Raw genomic sequence first — 16,992 nt, forward strand, 5'->3', positions numbered from 1 at the left:
CCCCTCCTGCTTGCAGGTCAGACTGCCTGTATCACCCACAAAGCCTTGCACTCCTCCTCTCCTCGCTACCTGGCGAATAAACTGAAACTCACTGGAGGCTCTAGACCATCACGTAATGTGGAAAATCTACAGCTTGAACCTCCCACTTTCAAGAAGGAAAGATCGATGGCGTAATCCTTTTCAGGCATCGCGGTGAGAATCTGGAACTCACTTCCACCTCAGCTCTGGACCACCACCTCCTCCCAGGTCTTCAAAACGGACTGCAAAGTTCTCCTCCTCCAAATACACCTCCAACAGTAATTCACACCCTCTCTATTATCTGAAGGAAGACCTCCCATTACTGAAAACTCTGGGGCATATTACCAACAACTAGCGATAATTTTTGTCTCTAACTTGTTTAGAGACAAAAATTATCGCCGCACATCGCCGATTTTTATCGCAGATAAACCTTGCTATTAGCAAGGTTTATCGCAAATGCGATAAAAAAAGGCCGCAATGCATGAATATCGCTGAAAAGTCAGCGATATTCATGCATTATCGAGCAAATGCTCTTAGCCATGTTATCCACCTACCATTGGATAACATGGCTAAGAACTGCTCAGGGCAGGTGTTAGCTTTTGGAGATATTCGCACTTAGCGCGAATATCTCCAAAAGTTGGTAATAGGAGATAGCGATGTCAGCGACTGTTTTCAGTCTCTAACATCTTGGCACGCCCACTTTGCATCTCATTAGTGATAAATATCACTGACATGCAAAGCGGGGCCCAAGATGGTCGCTATCTCCTATTAGCTGTCACTAACTGGTGTTAGCGACAGCTTGGTAATAGGGAGATAATTTTATCTCCGCTTTCTTGGCTTTTAAAGCCAAAAAAGCGGAGATAAACCCCCTTGATAATATGCCCCTCTATTCTCCATGACTATGGAAGTGCCTTCCCAATGTGTTCTTGTGGTAGGAGTGTTTTCCATTTATTGCAGTATTATCCTTGTACCTGAGTTTGGTACTCTTTTGTAACATGCACACGCCACTTTTCTCTTGTAACACACTGTTTGCTACCTCTCACATTTTGTTTGCTTTTGATACTTACACAAGTGCCACCATTGCCTACGTAACGTTTTTTCTTGTGCTTGAGTGTCTGGCATATATTGCAGTATACTACCTCAAATTGTACTTTGTTATCTCTTGTAACCTGCACACTTGTCACTCTTTCCTCCTGTAATGCACTGTTTGCTACCTCATGTATTTTGTTTGCTCACAATTGTCACTTTTACCTCATGTAACTTACCGTCTGCTTTTGTAATTTGTTCACTTGTAATTTTCAGTGCCTTTTGTGAAGCGCTCTGACGCCTTCGGGTAAAGTCTGCGTCATATAAAAACAATAAATAAAGACAACAAAAAGCACTATGATGCGGTCAACGTCAATGCTTACCATTTTAGCGCTTTTGTATTCTTTACTTTACGCCACGCTGTGCAGCAGGAGGCGCTGCTGAGCAACATGGGCTGATTCACAGAACTAACTTAAGACAAAATCCGAAACTTACTACTTTTGGTATTCACAGAAGTTAGGATTTTGTTTTAAGACAGGCTTAAGACAGAATCCTAACTTAAGTCTGTCTAAGTCTGTCTGAAGACAAAATCCTAACTTCTGCGAATGCCAAAAATAGTAGGTTTAGGATTTTGTATAAATTAGTTCTGTGAATCGGGCAAACACTAACACAGTCAGTAGAGCTTGCGTAGGTGAAACATATTGGCTTTTCCAGTGCCTGTTGTTTTTAGCAAAGCAGGAACAGTTTTGCATAGGATGATAGAAACTGATTGGTATTCCAGACAGACATATTGGAACGCCGAACAGAGTAGTTCCCGCCCACTTCGACCTCCGTACATAACTAAGATGGAGTCTGATTAAATTTCTGCCCCTTTCCTTCCCGACCACAAAGTTCACCCTATTAAGGAGAAAACAGACATTGACAACTTGCCTGTCAGTAAAATCTGATTCTATGGCAGGACCGGAGGCTTCTGATTATGCTTTCTCATTTCTTTACTGCACAAACAGCAGCCAATGAAAATGAAACTACAAATGTAAAAAACAACATTTCCAATGAGGCTTTGAACCACGCCTCTCTTACAACAACCAATCACAATGGTAATAAGCATATAAAGTATAGAGACACTAATCTGGCCTCCTCTTTCTTTGCTGCTCCGCAGCCCAGATAAGTGCTCCATACTTTATATGTTTATTCTGATTGCCTTGAGGCCTATGCCTTTATACATTGCCTTAGCGCGTTGTGCTGTGGTTATTCCCTGTTAATATTTACTGTGATTACATTCTTTTATGCGCGATTGATCGATCGCTCTAGGGAGTGCTGTTTGCATTGTGCCGCGCTGCTTACTGTGGTTCCCTGTATTGTGTCCGTACTGTCCTTAGATCGTGACCGGAGCTCCGCTCTGTGTCCCGAACCCCCTGAGTGGTGCGTGTTGCGCCCATAGGTTTTCCCCGTTCTCATCCCTTCTTCGCTGCTACAGCGGCCGCTTCCTAGCGGGCCGCGCTCGTGAGGGGTTTCGCCCCCCCCTCGGGGAGAGAGACGCACGCCGGAGCCGGAGAGGCCTTGCGTGCGTCTCGGAGAGCTCGGGCACGCCGGTTTGTGCGCGCGCAGTTCTTGAAGGTGCCTGATTGACGCCCTGCCCCTGGCTGTAGTGGGGATCAACACAGCATTGGCCAGGAGCCGAGGGCGATTTCTAGAGTCGATTGGCAGCGTTTTTTCACTGATTCGAGCAACGGAGCCTTTCTGCTATTAACCCTTGCCTTCCTGTGATTCAGGAGGCATTCCTACAATTTTTGAAGGCCCTTTCAGTCTCTTGGAAGGGGCTACTCCCTCCATTAGTCCTAGATTGGGACTTTATTTTATATTCTTCTTGGTATTTCCGGCTCCTGCGCCCGGCACTCCCCAATTTCGACGCCCCTGCCTGGGCTGGTTCATAGCTTCCCTCTGGGGATTGGAGTTTGGAATTGCTAATTCCTTGTAATTATGGCAGACACTGAGTACTGCGAGGAGGAGGATGCTGCGTATGAATACCAGGGTCAGCAGGATTTCTATGAAGGAGAATCCATGGAAGATATCATTGATAAAAAATTAGATGCCAAATTGGGCAAAGCCCTTTCATCGGCCCCCCTCCCCTTGGCCAAGAAATTGGAATTACTGGTCCCTGGTAAGCCTTTGTCCCTTCCCAACAAAGACTCTCCTCGTCCCCCCCCCCTAAGAAGGTGGCACTTGACCCGGCCTGGCCCCGTGCCCAATCGTATGAAAAGATTTATAAATCAAAAGAATCCCTCTCCACTGACAAACCTGTGACCCCCCCCCCCACTCCCCCACTAAATGACACCACCACTGATACGGGCACCGATACTGATTCATCGGATACCGCCCCCCGCAAACGCACTAAGAAGCGTAAGCATACCTCTCCGGTCACCCCTTCTCCCTTTTCCTTTGACCCAACTGATATTGTCCACCCCAGGTCCTCAGACTGGGTTCCCCCTCCTGCTGTGGCGGCCTATCTGGAGGCTCACCTCCATAAAGGGTTTGATAAAGAGGTTCGCTCCCGCCTTAAGTCCGAGTGTCCCCGTCCCGATTTACCCCACAAAGTGGCAGTTACACCGAACATAGACCCCTCCATGACCACCTTTCTGAAGAAATATAAGAAGGACCCCAAGAAAGGGATTGATCGCGCGCTCAGAGCGTGCCAAGATAAGGTCCTGGACCTTTCGGGCCCTTTGGCCAAAATCCTGGAGTTAGCCCTTCAGGCACAAGAGACTGGTGATGCCATCCACCCGGAAATTTTGGCGGGCTGGGCTCAATGAGCCATTTGTATGCTGGGAAACGCAAACTGCGCTCTTGCCTCTGAACGATAGAAGTCGGTCCTTCTTCGAATCGACCCTCAATTGGTGGAGTTGGCTTCTTCTGAGCCGGGTCCTTTGGCGGGGGGACAATTGTTTGGTGACAATTTTGTTAAGGACATTGCAAAGTTTGTCAATACTTTTGCGTCCCTAAACAAGTCTCAGGCCTCACTGAAGCGTGTGTTACATCAGATTTCTGGTAGGGCCGGGCGTGGCAGAGGACGCTCGACCGGCCGCTACTCAAATTCCGGTCCTCAAAGAGGGTACGCCCCTAGACATGGCAGAGGGTACAAGCAAGAACGGGACCAGGCCGGATTTTACCCGTCAAGATCCCGCGGCTTCAGGGGCCGCTATAACAGAGGGGTCAACGGAGGCTACAAAAACTTCGATAATCAGTCTTCCGGTAAGTCCCTCACTTCCTTTGATACCGCTAGGGGGAAGGTTGCAGCATTTTGTCATGAATTGGACAAGTCTCACTGCAGATGTTTGGGTCCTTTGGACCGTCCAGGGCTACGAAATAGAGATGGTGGCCTGCCCCCTGCAACCCTTTCCCCCTCGCCCTCTCCTTTTTTCCCATCTCGAATAGAGTTTTATAGACTCAGAACTGGACGAGCTTTTGACAAAACAGGCCATTGCTGTAGGACCCTTCATTCCAGGGGGCTTCTGCAGCAACGTCTTTCTTGTGCAAAAGAAAGGAGGCGGCCAGCGCCTTGTGTTAAATCTGAGGGATTTCAACCCCTTTGTTACGTATCGCCACTTCAAGATGGAAGGCATCCATCTTTTACGAGACCTTCTGTTGGAGAACGACTGGATGGTCCGATTGGACCTGAAAGATGCCTATCTGACAGTCCCCATCTGCCCATCTCATCAAAAGTTTTTGCAATTCCCTTGGAAAGGGCGTTGGTTTCGTTACAAGGTGCTTCCCTTCGGGCTGTCCTCAGCCCCTTGGGTGTTCACCAAACTGCTCAAGCCGGTGATCTCTCACCTTCGAGAGATGGGTATGCGTCTTATTGTCTACCTAGACGACATGCTACTCCTGGCTCAGGCCTTGTCCCTCCTTCTCACTCACCTGGAGTGGACGACGTCCTTGTTGCAGGATCTGGGATTCGTGATCAATACCAAGAAATCGGTGCTGATACCGAATCAACGGATGGAATTCCTGGGCTTCCTGATAGACTCGGTCTCAGCCCAACTTCTCCTTCCCCTTCAAAAGATCAGGTCCATCAAGAGGGAGATAGCATCCACCTTGGCCAAGGAGAAGATTTCCTTGCGGGTGCTGGCGCGGATTGTAGGCCTTCTGGCCTCGTCGATTTAAGCCATCTTCCCCGGCCCCCTGCACTACAGAGCTCTACAGAGACTGAAAATCTTTTACCTTCAGAGGAATTTTCATTACGATCACTTGATTCCTCTTTCCCCCGAGTCCCGGGAGGAACTTCAGTGGTGGCTGGACCACATGTCAGCCTGGAACGGCCGAGCTATCTTCGGCGCAGCCCCAGATGTGGTGGTCGAATCAGACGCCAGTCAATGGGGCTGGGGCGCTCGCTGTGGAGAATTTACCACAGGAGGACGGTGGTCAGCAGACGAACTCTCACTTCACATCAACTGTCTAGAGTTGCTGGCAGGGTCCTTTGCCATCAGGTCTATCTCACCGCTGAAGAGCAATTGTTGTATACTCCTTCGGATGGACAATGTCTCCGCGGTGAGATACATCAACCGATTAGGAGGGACGAGATCCCGGATGTTAGTCCACATTGCGAAGGAATTCTGGCACTTCTGCCTGGATCGCAAGATCTCCGTGGTGGCGGAATTCCTTCCGGGGAAATTCAATCAGGTGGCGGACTGGAACTCCTGATTTCTCCAGGACTCCAGCGATTGGAGGCTCCAACCATCGTTGTTCTCTCGGATCATGACTATGCGAGGCCCATGCCAGATAGACCTGTTTGCCTCTCGCCTCAATGCCCATCTTCCCCTGTTTTTCAGTTGGAGACCGGACCCACTGGCAATGGGGACAGACGCGTTCCTTCACCATTGGGGGCAGCAGAGGAAATATGCGTTTCCACCATTTGCGCTGATCTCGAGAGTAGCGGCGTTGCTACGCCGACAGGAGGCAACAGTAGTGTTGGTGACCCCATTCTGGTCAACTCAGTCGTGGTTTCCCACACTGTTGGAGTTGTCAGTAGATCTCCCCTTCCGGCTCCCAGTCTTTCCAACGCTTCTGCAGGACCCAGTGGGGGCGTGCCATCCATTGGTCCTGCAGAACTAATTGACCTTGCTGGTGTGGACGCTCTCCGGAGACATGAACGCCGTGCAGGCCTTTCACAAGAGGCTTCCAGTTTTATGCAGCAAGCGTGGGCTCCTTCCACCTGGAAACAATACTCTGCATCTTGGAAGAAGTGGGTGGGTTGGTGCCTTTCAAAACAGGTGGGTCCCGTGGGATCAAATGTGACTGAGGTGCTTATTTTTTTATCTGATTGTGCAACCTCGGGCCTGGGACAGGTCAGTTAATAATTTCAGGTCTGCTATTTCTGCTGGTCACGACCACATCGACGGTAAACCTGTGGGGATGCACCCCTTGGTGTGTAAGTTGCTTAAAGGTGTGCGTGTTGCCAACCCTCCTCGGCCCAGGTATTCCACCATGTGGGATGTTACTAAGGTGCTTAATTTGTTGGAATCCTGGCCCAATAATGATGATTTGTCTTTAAAGCAGCTCTCTGCCAAGCTTACCATGCTGTTGTGCCTCATTTCATGTCATAGGGTCTCGGATGTCAGAGCTTTAGATTTGGCTGGTAGGATGTTTTCTCCTCAGGGTGTATCCTTTGTCATTACAAGGCGTACCAAGACTATGTCTCGCTCAGTTGAATACCCAGCTTTTCCACACAACAGCAAGCTATGTGTTCTTCAATGTCTTAAATGTTATGAGGAGCGTACTATTGCGCACAGAGTTGATCCTTTGGGGCAATTGTTGATTTCTGTTCAAAAGCCATTCAAGCCAGATGCTGCTGCTACCTTAGCCAGATGGGTCAGATGGATTATGTTGGAAGCCGGCATTGATACTTCTGCTTATGGTGCGCACTCTGCTAGAGGTGCGATGGCTTCTAAAGCCTATTTACTGGGTTCCCGCTTGGAGGATATCCTGAAGGCAGCTGACTGGTCTTCAGATTCAATGTTTAAAGTGTTCTATTATAAACCGATTCCTCATGTTTCTGATGCTGTGATTGACGAGCTTTAATTTTCGAGCTTTGAACCAGCATAATCAGAAGCCTCCGGTCCTGCCATAGAATACAAAATGTTCTAGCTATCGCGACAAGAATTTTAGATTCTATTAAGGACACGGAGGCGAGGATTATCCCACCCGTTGGGACAGTTATGCAACTGTTGTTGATTACATGACGATGTTTAACCTTTTTTATACCCAGCCTCTGAGTAATGTTGGTTGTGGGCGTTTTTATCAAACTTCTTTTTCTGTTTTAGGAAACGACTCCAAGAAGAGTTGATTGCCGCCTGTGGATTCGGCTGCTGTACCTTCCTGCTGGAGGATGAGTTCTTACTGTTCTGGATTTCTCCGTTGAGAATTACTTATGGAACTGTTTCTCTCCGTTGAGAGCTAAGACTTTTGGTTCAATGTAACGAGACTGTTCAAGACTGTTCGCGCAAAGAAAGAGGAGGCCAGATTAGTGTCTCTATACTTTATATGCTTATTACCATTGTGATTGGTTGTTGTAAGAGAGGCGTGGTTCAAAGCCTCATGGGAAATGTTGTTTTTTACATTTGTAGTTTCATTTTCATTGGCTGCTGTTTGTGCAGTAAAGAAATGAGAAAGCAAAATCCTCGCCTCCGTGTCCTTAATAGAATCTAAAATTCTTGTCGCAATAGCTAGAAAATTTTGTATTCAGGCTGGAGACTTCTGATTTTCCAAGCAAAAAATGGCTACATTTTAGCTTTCTCCGACTTGAAACTGACTCTGCTGCAATAGAAGTCAATGGGGATAATATATTCTCCAAAATCATTTTTTATATCCCCCACTATCCTGATCTAAAATGTTAGATGTGTGTAATTTAGCAATACCACGAAAAATGTTGAGAAACATCTAAATTTATAAAATTTTACAAACATTTTTGTTATTAAGAGTGAGTTCTAGATATATTTAGCTTCACCAGGCAACTCTTCCATTATTATAGATATTCTTTATTTAGCTGTCGTAACTCTCTTGATGGAGATGATAATAACAGTTCAACATCCTCCATTCAGGATTCTAGCTTGTTTGTCCGCAATTGATTTCCAGACTATTGTTATACTTTGATATTAGGCTTCCTTCTACGGAGAAAAGCCCGTCAAAAATTAGTTAGCTGAACTTCACTGCCACACTAAGGGCCCGATGTAGGTAAATGCCATTTACCGATTTTAAAATACTGAATCCTACCGATTCGGTATTTCAAAATCGGTAAATGGTATGTAGGTCCCAACATCTGGATTCGTTACCGAATCCTTAACAATTCTTTAATTACCGATTCGGCAAATACCGAATCGGTAATGCCCATTCATTCCTATGGGCTTTGAAGGCCATAGGAATGATTAGGCATTACCGATTCGGTATTTACCGAATCGGTAATTAAAGAATTCACAAGGGTGCAGGGGGTGTCATTTTGACTCCCTCTGGCACCCCCAAAACAGGCACAGGTGCCATGTGGCAGGCATACCTGCCCTAAGGGCAGGTCTGCCTGTCACATGACATAGGTGTGCATGCACACATGTGCATGCACACCGGAATCGGTATTTTACCATGGATTTGTATTCCATGGTAAAATACCGATTCTGTAAGCCATGTGCAGAAGGTACATTGCCTACCTACATTGCATTTTCGGTAATTTTACCGAATCGGTAAATATTACCGAATCGGTAATTATTTTACCGATTCGGTACATATTACCGAATCGGTAAATTTACCGATTCGGTAATGATACCGATTCGGTAAAATTACCGAAAATGTGCCCCTACATCTCGGTAGCCCTTTACCGATCAGAAACGGCCGAAAATCGGTATTTTCGGCCGATTCGGATCGGTAAAGGGCTACCTACATCGGGCCCTAAGTGCGAGTAAAGCCAGTGTCAACTCCATGAGAAGACCGGATGCTAACGGGATTATGCAACTATACTTTCCGCGTCTGAATCGAGACTCATCAACTATTACTTGAAAATGTTAGGGCGACTTTACCGCACTAAATACAAACAACATCTGCAGTGTATTTATTTTATCATTTATTACGATTAAAATAATTATTATTCCTAAAAATGAAAACAAACTAACGGCGTTATTGAACAAAGGATTGTGGGTATGCAAATTTCAATTGCAAACTTCTTTAGTGTTTACGTAGACTGCAATACCATTGACAACCGGCAGAGGTCTGCAGCACTCTCGTCCATCGCCTGCATATTTATTTAACCGAGAATGAGCTCAATTCATATATTGACACATATATATTTTTTTAACATACGATTCGAAACTCAAACTGTTTCGGGCATTAAAATCAGAATAAACGAGGAAATTAGACGAACTATATACAGTTACATTCCAATAAATTGGGTTGGGACTGCTTCCTTAGAGCCAGAGACAACGATTCCACAACCCCCAACAAGGGGCTAATTATAATACAAAATACAATGATCGTCATACATTCATCACACTTATTGTTAGAGTGTCACAATTTGAAGCAATCACACTTGAAGAAAAACTAAGGGGCATATTATCAAGAACGACGTTAAAAATGATGCTACAGAACAAAAAGAAAAATATTATTTAGTACTTGGGAAAGTTACATTTCAAAACATTGTCAACAAAGTGGCTTGTGCATGGTCTTTGTGCTGGGTGAGACAGAAATGAAAAGATAAGCGTACAGAAAGATGGCTGTAAGCAGCCATTTTGAAATTGATGCCTATATTGACAAATGTTATAATAAATGTAAACAGTTCATCTTAAATGCTATTTATTATCGTATTAATGACCTCATGCATTAATATTTTTGCCTGATGATCTTTTTAAATCATCAATTCAAACTTTGTACTCTAACTGAATGTATGCATAAAAGAAAGATAAAAGCAACATTACAGTAGAACAATGAACAAATAATTAACACAATATTCACCATAAAATATCCGAGATACACATTAAAACAGTATAAAAATAGCATTGCAATAAAATAATTAAGTACAATCTTTTCCATGATCCACATGAGAAAACAAACAACTTAACAGGCTCTAAGACTAACACTAAAGTTAATTTTAAAAGAATTACGAGGCATATTATCAAGAAACAGCGTTACAATTATCGCCGCTTTAGCGGCAGGAAACTGCAGCTAAAACGGCGATAAGGGGCTTGATAATACGCCCTTGCGAATTCCCATAGAAGCCCCGGTTCTGGTGTAAACCTGGGCTTCTATGGGAATTCACAAGGGCGTATTATCAAGCCCCTTATCGCCGCTTTAGCTGCAGTTTCCTTCCGCTAAAGCGGTGATAATTGAAACGTACTTTACCATACTGATCCAGCAGAAAGCTCATAATACATTTATCTCTTTAACACAATCAACGGGGCATATTATCAAGGGATTTATCTCTGCTTTTTTGGCTTTAAAAGCCAAGAAAGCGGAGATAAAGGGGCATAATATCAAGGGGGTTTATCTCCGCTTTTTTGGCTTTAAAAGCCAAGAAAGCAGAGATAAAATTATCTCCCTATTACCTAGCTGTCGCTAACACCAGTTAGCGACAGCTAGTAGGAGGTAGTAACCATCTTGGGCCCCACTTTGCATGTCAGTGATATTTATCACTAATGACATGCAAAGTAGGCGTGCCAAGATGTTAGCGACTGAAAACAGTCGCTAACATCGCTATCTCCTATTACCAACTTTTGGAGATATTCGCGCTAAGCGCGAATATCTCCAAAAGCTAACACCTGCCCTGAGCAGTTCTTAGCCATGTTATCCAATGGGAGGTGGATAACATGGCTAAGAGCATTAGCTTGGTAATGCATGAATATCGCTGACTTTTCAGCGATATTCATTCATTTGCGGCGATTTTTATCGCATTTGCGATAAACCTTGGTGTTAGACCTGTCTGGCTTTTTGGCGAAGTCCCTCCTAATTATTATTTATTTTGTCCCCTTTTTGCCCCTCATACCCTTGATAATTTTTTTTGTCTACTGACTTTTTGTAGGTGTTGGCCAGGGGGATAGGTGTTCTTTCTCCCCCTCATAATCTTTTACCTCAGGCCCAGAGGCCTGTTCTGACAGGAAAGTTGGCACCACCTAAAATGGTGGCCACCAACTGCCCCAACTGTCACACACAGAACTTGGCCATAGCCTAACATAGGGCATTCTAGAACCTTCTGGTCCATTCTGGACCACTGAAGGGCAGCCTATAAAAGGCGGAATGTGGGGCAGCCATTTTGTCTACCTGTGGAAGTCAGCTGGAGGACAGGGTGTAACTAAGGGTGGGAGAGGTTAGACATAGGGTTGACCTCCTAGATAGGGAAGCTGCCTTAGGTTGTCACCTCATTATTCCCCTTTTGGGTTACTTGTCCTGACCCCGCTGTGAAGCGTTACTGGAGACCCTGGGCGCCTAGCTTGCCCCTTGTCCAAACTATACAGGGGAAGTCTAAGGAGAAGGAGACTGCAGTGCTGCGGTGCGCAGTCCTCTGCCCAGCAGAAGGAGACTCAGGAAGGATAACCTTCTTCCCTAGATCCCAACCCCTATCTCAACTTGAGCACTAAAAGGACCTGGCAGAGTGGGCGCTGAGGTTAAGGAAACAAACTAGCACAGTTCTCCTTCCTTCCTGGGGTGCTGATCGTTTTCTGGAGACAGCGCCGTCCCCACTGAGAGCGGGACCCCTGGGGTGCTGATCGTTTTCTGGAGACATCGCCGGCCCCGGGATCCACTGAGCCTTGAGGTTATTGAGGCTTCTCTCTGTGGACGGGACCCCGGGGGCGCCTTCCGCGCTTCTAGCGCATTGCCGGTAAAGTACTGTCTCCCTTGAAGACACGGGGAAGGCGAATCCCTACTCGAGCGCTTCCGCGCATGTCCTTCCTGGAAGTGTCTTTGTGAGGAGAGGCGGGACGAGAGCGAGCGCTTCCGCGCATGTCCTTCCTGGAAGCGTCTTGGTGAGGAGAGGCGGGACGAGAGCGAGCGCTTCCGCGCATGACCGCCGAGTAAGTGTCTTTGTGAGGAGAGGCGGGACGAGAGCAAGCGCTTCCGCGCATGACCGCCGAGTGAGTGCCTTTGTGAGGAGAGGCGCCGGGGGAGTTTCTCAGGAGCGCCGAGTGATCCTGCCTTCTCCTCCTGCTCGAGCGCCACACTGAAGAGCTGGCCCGAGCAGGGAGGGGGAGCTAAGAGGCCCGGAAGGGGGCCTGGGGGCATCGTGATTTCGGTCCCTGACGCTCACTAAGTGAGAGACTCAACAAGGAGTTGGCCCAAACCTAGTAACACCGAGGAGTCCCCTGAGGCGAGAGAGCCTCTGCAGCCACGGTTCCTAGCCCCTCCTTTTCTGTGTCCCCTCTCCCTCTTGGCGTGGGACAACTTCAACAGCTGAGAACAAGTAAGGAGGTGTACTAAAAAGGGGGAGAGTGGCACTAAAGATCATCTGGAGATAACTCACATCCTATTAATTGCCACAGCTGTGTGACACACAGGAGGGAGTAACTGGAGGGGATCATCAGCAACTGTGTACTAGGAAGTGAGGGGGGGTTGGTGTTGGGAAAGACAGTATTGGGCACAATACAGTAACCAGTTGTAATTACTTCTGGAGTCTTATGAAATGCATAATTGATGTGGGTCTTTGATCTGGGAAAGTCTAAAGTGTTATGATTAATCCATTGACAAGTGTATTGACTTATTGAACAGGATACCATCTTGGGAAGTAGAATATTGATTTGAAAACAACTAAATGTAATGTACTGAAGAGACTAATTGATAATCTGCTAGTAATTTAAAAAGTTTAACTGCTGATTCTAAAGTGCCCTGAAATGTTCTGAGCTATTTATATTGGAGAACAGAGAGTATATTATTTTTATAAAGCAGTACGTATTTTCCCACATTTTTGGTGTAGTGTTTTCTTTTTGAGTGCTATTGCGTGGAATTACTTTTGGGTGGTCTGCAACCTTTACACTGTGCCTCTGATATGCTAGTCTTGCCCTAGGCCAGGCTACCCCAATTCCAACATATTGGTGGCAACGGTGGGATCCAGGACTTGTGACCATGCAGCACCCTCCATTGGGATAGGGTGCACAGCAATTGGGCTGCACAATTATTGTGTGTAAGCCAAAGTAATTGACCCCTCCATTGTCTAGCCTGTAGAGTGTATCAAGATCTGTTAGACCTAATCCTGTCACCCACGTCCTGGTATCTTTTCCCAGATTTATCTGAGTCCCCACCTGGCGTACTGGAGTGTTGTCAGGGGATGGGGGTGCCTGTTGGGCGGAGGGAAGAAAGGAACTCCGTACCACTTTGGGGGCACGGGTAGGAGCCCACCCAGAGGGGAGAGGGGATGTGGAACAGGAGGGGCAGGTCACACCCAGGGAGGCGGGCACACCAGAAGAACCAGGCCTACTCAAAATTGTTGTGTCTGACAATGTGCTACCGGGAGGATGTTCTGGGGCAGGGAGTAGAGTAACTGGGGGTGCGCCTCGTCTAAGATGATAGAGCATGAGAGGGAGAGGGAGAGCCTTGCAATGGATGAGAGGAAGCTGGTGCACAGGCTTCAGCTAGAAGAGTTAGAGCTGAAGGCCTTGGAATTATGTGTACCAGGTGCTTCCAATGGTGGCAGCGTACCCGAGGTTCGGAGTTTAGACCAGTCACAGAGTGTAGGACCTGGACTGGGGTTTCAGGATCAGGAATTGCCTGACATGGAGGGTGGGGTACCGGTAACTGAGGACCCTACCAGAGTGACTTCCAGGGGTACCTATCCGGGGAGGAGGGTGCGGAACCCTGGGAGGGGGTGCAGAGGGAGGAAGGACTCTCCTCTGGCACCGGTCCAGCCACAGGGCGCAGATCCTGGGTTGGGTGGCTAGGTTCAGGGGTTGCCTGACCTGGCGGGAGGAATCTCTGTATTCAGAGTTCCTCCGGTTGTGACTTCCAGGGGTACCTATCCGGGGAGGAGGGTGCGGAACCCTGGAAGGGGGTGCAGAGGGAGGGAGGACTCTCCTCTGGCACCGGTCCAGCCACGGGGTTAAGATCCTGGGTTGGGTGGCCAGGTTCAGGGGTTGCCTGACCTGGCGGGAGGAATCTCTGTATTCAGAGTTCCCCCGGTTGTGACTCCCAGGGGTGTCCCGAGGTGCCCCAGCTGTGGTCACTGGGCCTGGAGTGTTCTTTAAGAGAACCCCAGGTTGGGAGACTAGGCTGTCCCGATGTGTCATCCAGGAGGGAGGGTGCGGAACCCTGGGAGGGGGTGCAGGGAGAGGTAGGTCTCGCCCCTGTCACCAATTCAACTTAAGGGTTTAGACCCTAGGTTGAGGAGGAGAGTGGAAAAAGGTACCACGGGCCTGGGGCGACTGCCCCCCACTCTGAGAGAGAGTAAGGGCCAGAGACATCTGGATTGGAGGTCTGTCCTGGCCGCATCCCACTAGGAACACCAGTGGGGTGGTTGGATTAGCGAGGATGTCATGGTGGTATTGGGCCTGCGTCCACCTTTTTCCGCCCCAAGCAGGGAAGCCCGTCAAGGGAATGATCAGTCTACCCTGGCTTTTGGCTGGGGGGGAGATGTGTGAGACTTGGCCCTTTCCCCAGAAATTTTTCGCTTTTTATCCCCTGTTAATTTAGAATGCCCCTATTGAAACAACAGTGTGTAGGCCTTGTGTAGTGGAGAATGCCCTGTGTAGTTTAAAACTAGTGTTAAAATGCAGGTGCCTTCTACCCCTAATATGGCTGCCACAGACCACTGCTGCAGCAGCGTGGTTTAGTGGGCGCATTCTAGTAGCCAGGGGCTGGCTGGAACCCTCAGGCAATGTATCCATCTTAGCCTGCCAGCCTGCCCATAGGTAGAATGGTGGAACCACCTAGAACCTCCTGGAAGCCTCTGGAACCTTCTGGGAGAGGTGAGGTGACACCAACTGCCACTACCAACTGTCAACTGGCACTATAAAAGGAAAGGGAGGGAACTTTCCTGAGGAGAGAAGCTGAGGGGAAGACCTGGGGAAGTACCTACGCAGGAGGATAGGCAGTGGGGGTCAGGGCAGGGTCTTATGATGCTGGAATGACAGGGCCTAGTGTGCTGCTTTACAAGTGTTGAGGTATCCTGTTCCCCCCCACTGACCTAGCCCCGCGGCAGGGAACCCCCAGGGACCACTTGAGGGGATTGGCTGAGGAGATCCAACACCAGCCACCAACTTACCCCCTTTAAGGAATAAGAAACCAAAGGAAACAAGAACCCAACTGCTATTTACAAGGGCGCAAGAAACAGCTGCGCCAAGAAGAAATCAAGGAACCAGTAACCAAGAAACTTACAAAGGCGCAAGGAACATAAAGCGCCAAGAAGAGACTGAATCTCCACAGGACATTTGAAGAGCCACCCAGGTATTGGCGCTGTGTTGCTCCCTGTGCCCCCTGACGCCACCTGGGGTCCCTGCGCTAACCTACCGCTGCTGTTTGGCATGTCCTGTGAGCTGCCTCTATTTTAAAGCAACTGCTGATGAAGCGCCAACCTAGAAACTGCCTAAGTGCTACATTGCCCTCCAAGCGCTTGACTGGTGAAGAATTGCTGTGTCCTGTGGGAGCGCTGTGAATTGCCTGCAGGGCTGTGGAAGTTGCCCCCCCTGTAAAGCGCTGTGAAGTGCCCCAAGTGCTAGGACTGCCTGCTGAAGCGCCATACTGCCCGGGAACTGCTGTTTGAGCGCAAGCTCCCAGAACTGGGGTGCCCGTGGAAGCGCTGTATGCCAGGAGATGGCTGGGGCTGAAGCACCGCTTGTCCCCACGAGGCTGCCCCCCTGTGAAATGTGATGAGGGAGAGAAGCGCCGTGAAACCCTCCTCAAGCGCTCACCTGCCACGTCCTGGGAAGCGCTGTGTCTTGCCCCCAGGCGGCCCCCAGTGCCAGGAGAGGGCCGCCGTATGCACGAAGTAAGCCGCTTGTCACCGCAGCCGTCTGCTCAGCTGTTCTGCCCCCGAGCCTGAGGCCTGAGGAGAGCGCCTGGGAGTTCCTGAAGGCCGCCTTAGGCCGTGAGGCGGAGAACTCGCATCACGTGACGAGGGCGCGTCAGAGATCCTTCCCCCGGCGCGCTTTCATTGACCAGGAGACTGTGCTCCTAGCCGGCCGCGCTGCCATTGGCGGGCGGCTCCACACCCCCACGGGGCCGCGACCTTATTGGTCCAGGGCCCGAGAAGTCCCTGAAGCCCCGGACCGGTCCGAGAATCGTCACGGAGGGAGCCTGGAGGTGTAGGAGCCCCCCCCCTCCGACCTGCCGACCCTCAGGGCCGACTGAGCCTCGGCTCGGGGCCCCGTGACTGGCCCCTCAGCAGGAAACAGATAGGAGGGCTCCAAAGAGTGTGAGAGCCCTCCTTGAGCCCCCACCAGCGGACACCAGCCCCAAGAGGCCCAGGCATTGCAGGAAACCTCCGCAAGGGGCCCGACCGGCCCGAAGATAAAGGTAATCCCCGGGGAGGAGGGCAGTAGGCCACAGAAGGCACTGTGTCCGCCCCTCCCCTGGGAAAAGCTGTTACTGGGCCCCATTGGCCACCATTGTGCCTCCAGCACTCCCTGAACTGGGCGGAGGCCCGGATTGTCTGGTGGGCCCTTAAAAGTTAACCCCTGGCTAGGGGAACCTGACTTCTTGTTGTCTGAGGCCTGGGACAGCTTAGCCATTATGGAATGCTTATTTAGGCCTTAGGTATGGCTAAGCCTAGGCTAATGTATTGTTCATCTTAGCCTGATGCATAGATTATCCGGGCTTAAGGAGATGTTTCTATATGCATAAGGGAAGGTTTTATATGTGCAAGCCAAGTTCTTTAAGCTCATTCTTGCTAAACGAAATGCTTAACTTGTCTAATGGAAAGTTCTTCCCTAACTGGGGCCTTGTTCTCTATGTCTAAGGAAAGGGTTATTCTTCCATAGGAAGATGGTGATTAATTAC

This window comes from Lissotriton vulgaris, chromosome 1_2, assembly GCF_964263255.1.
Source record: "Lissotriton vulgaris chromosome 1_2, aLisVul1.2, whole genome shotgun sequence".
In the NCBI taxonomy this organism is placed as follows: Eukaryota; Metazoa; Chordata; class Amphibia; order Caudata; family Salamandridae; genus Lissotriton; species Lissotriton vulgaris.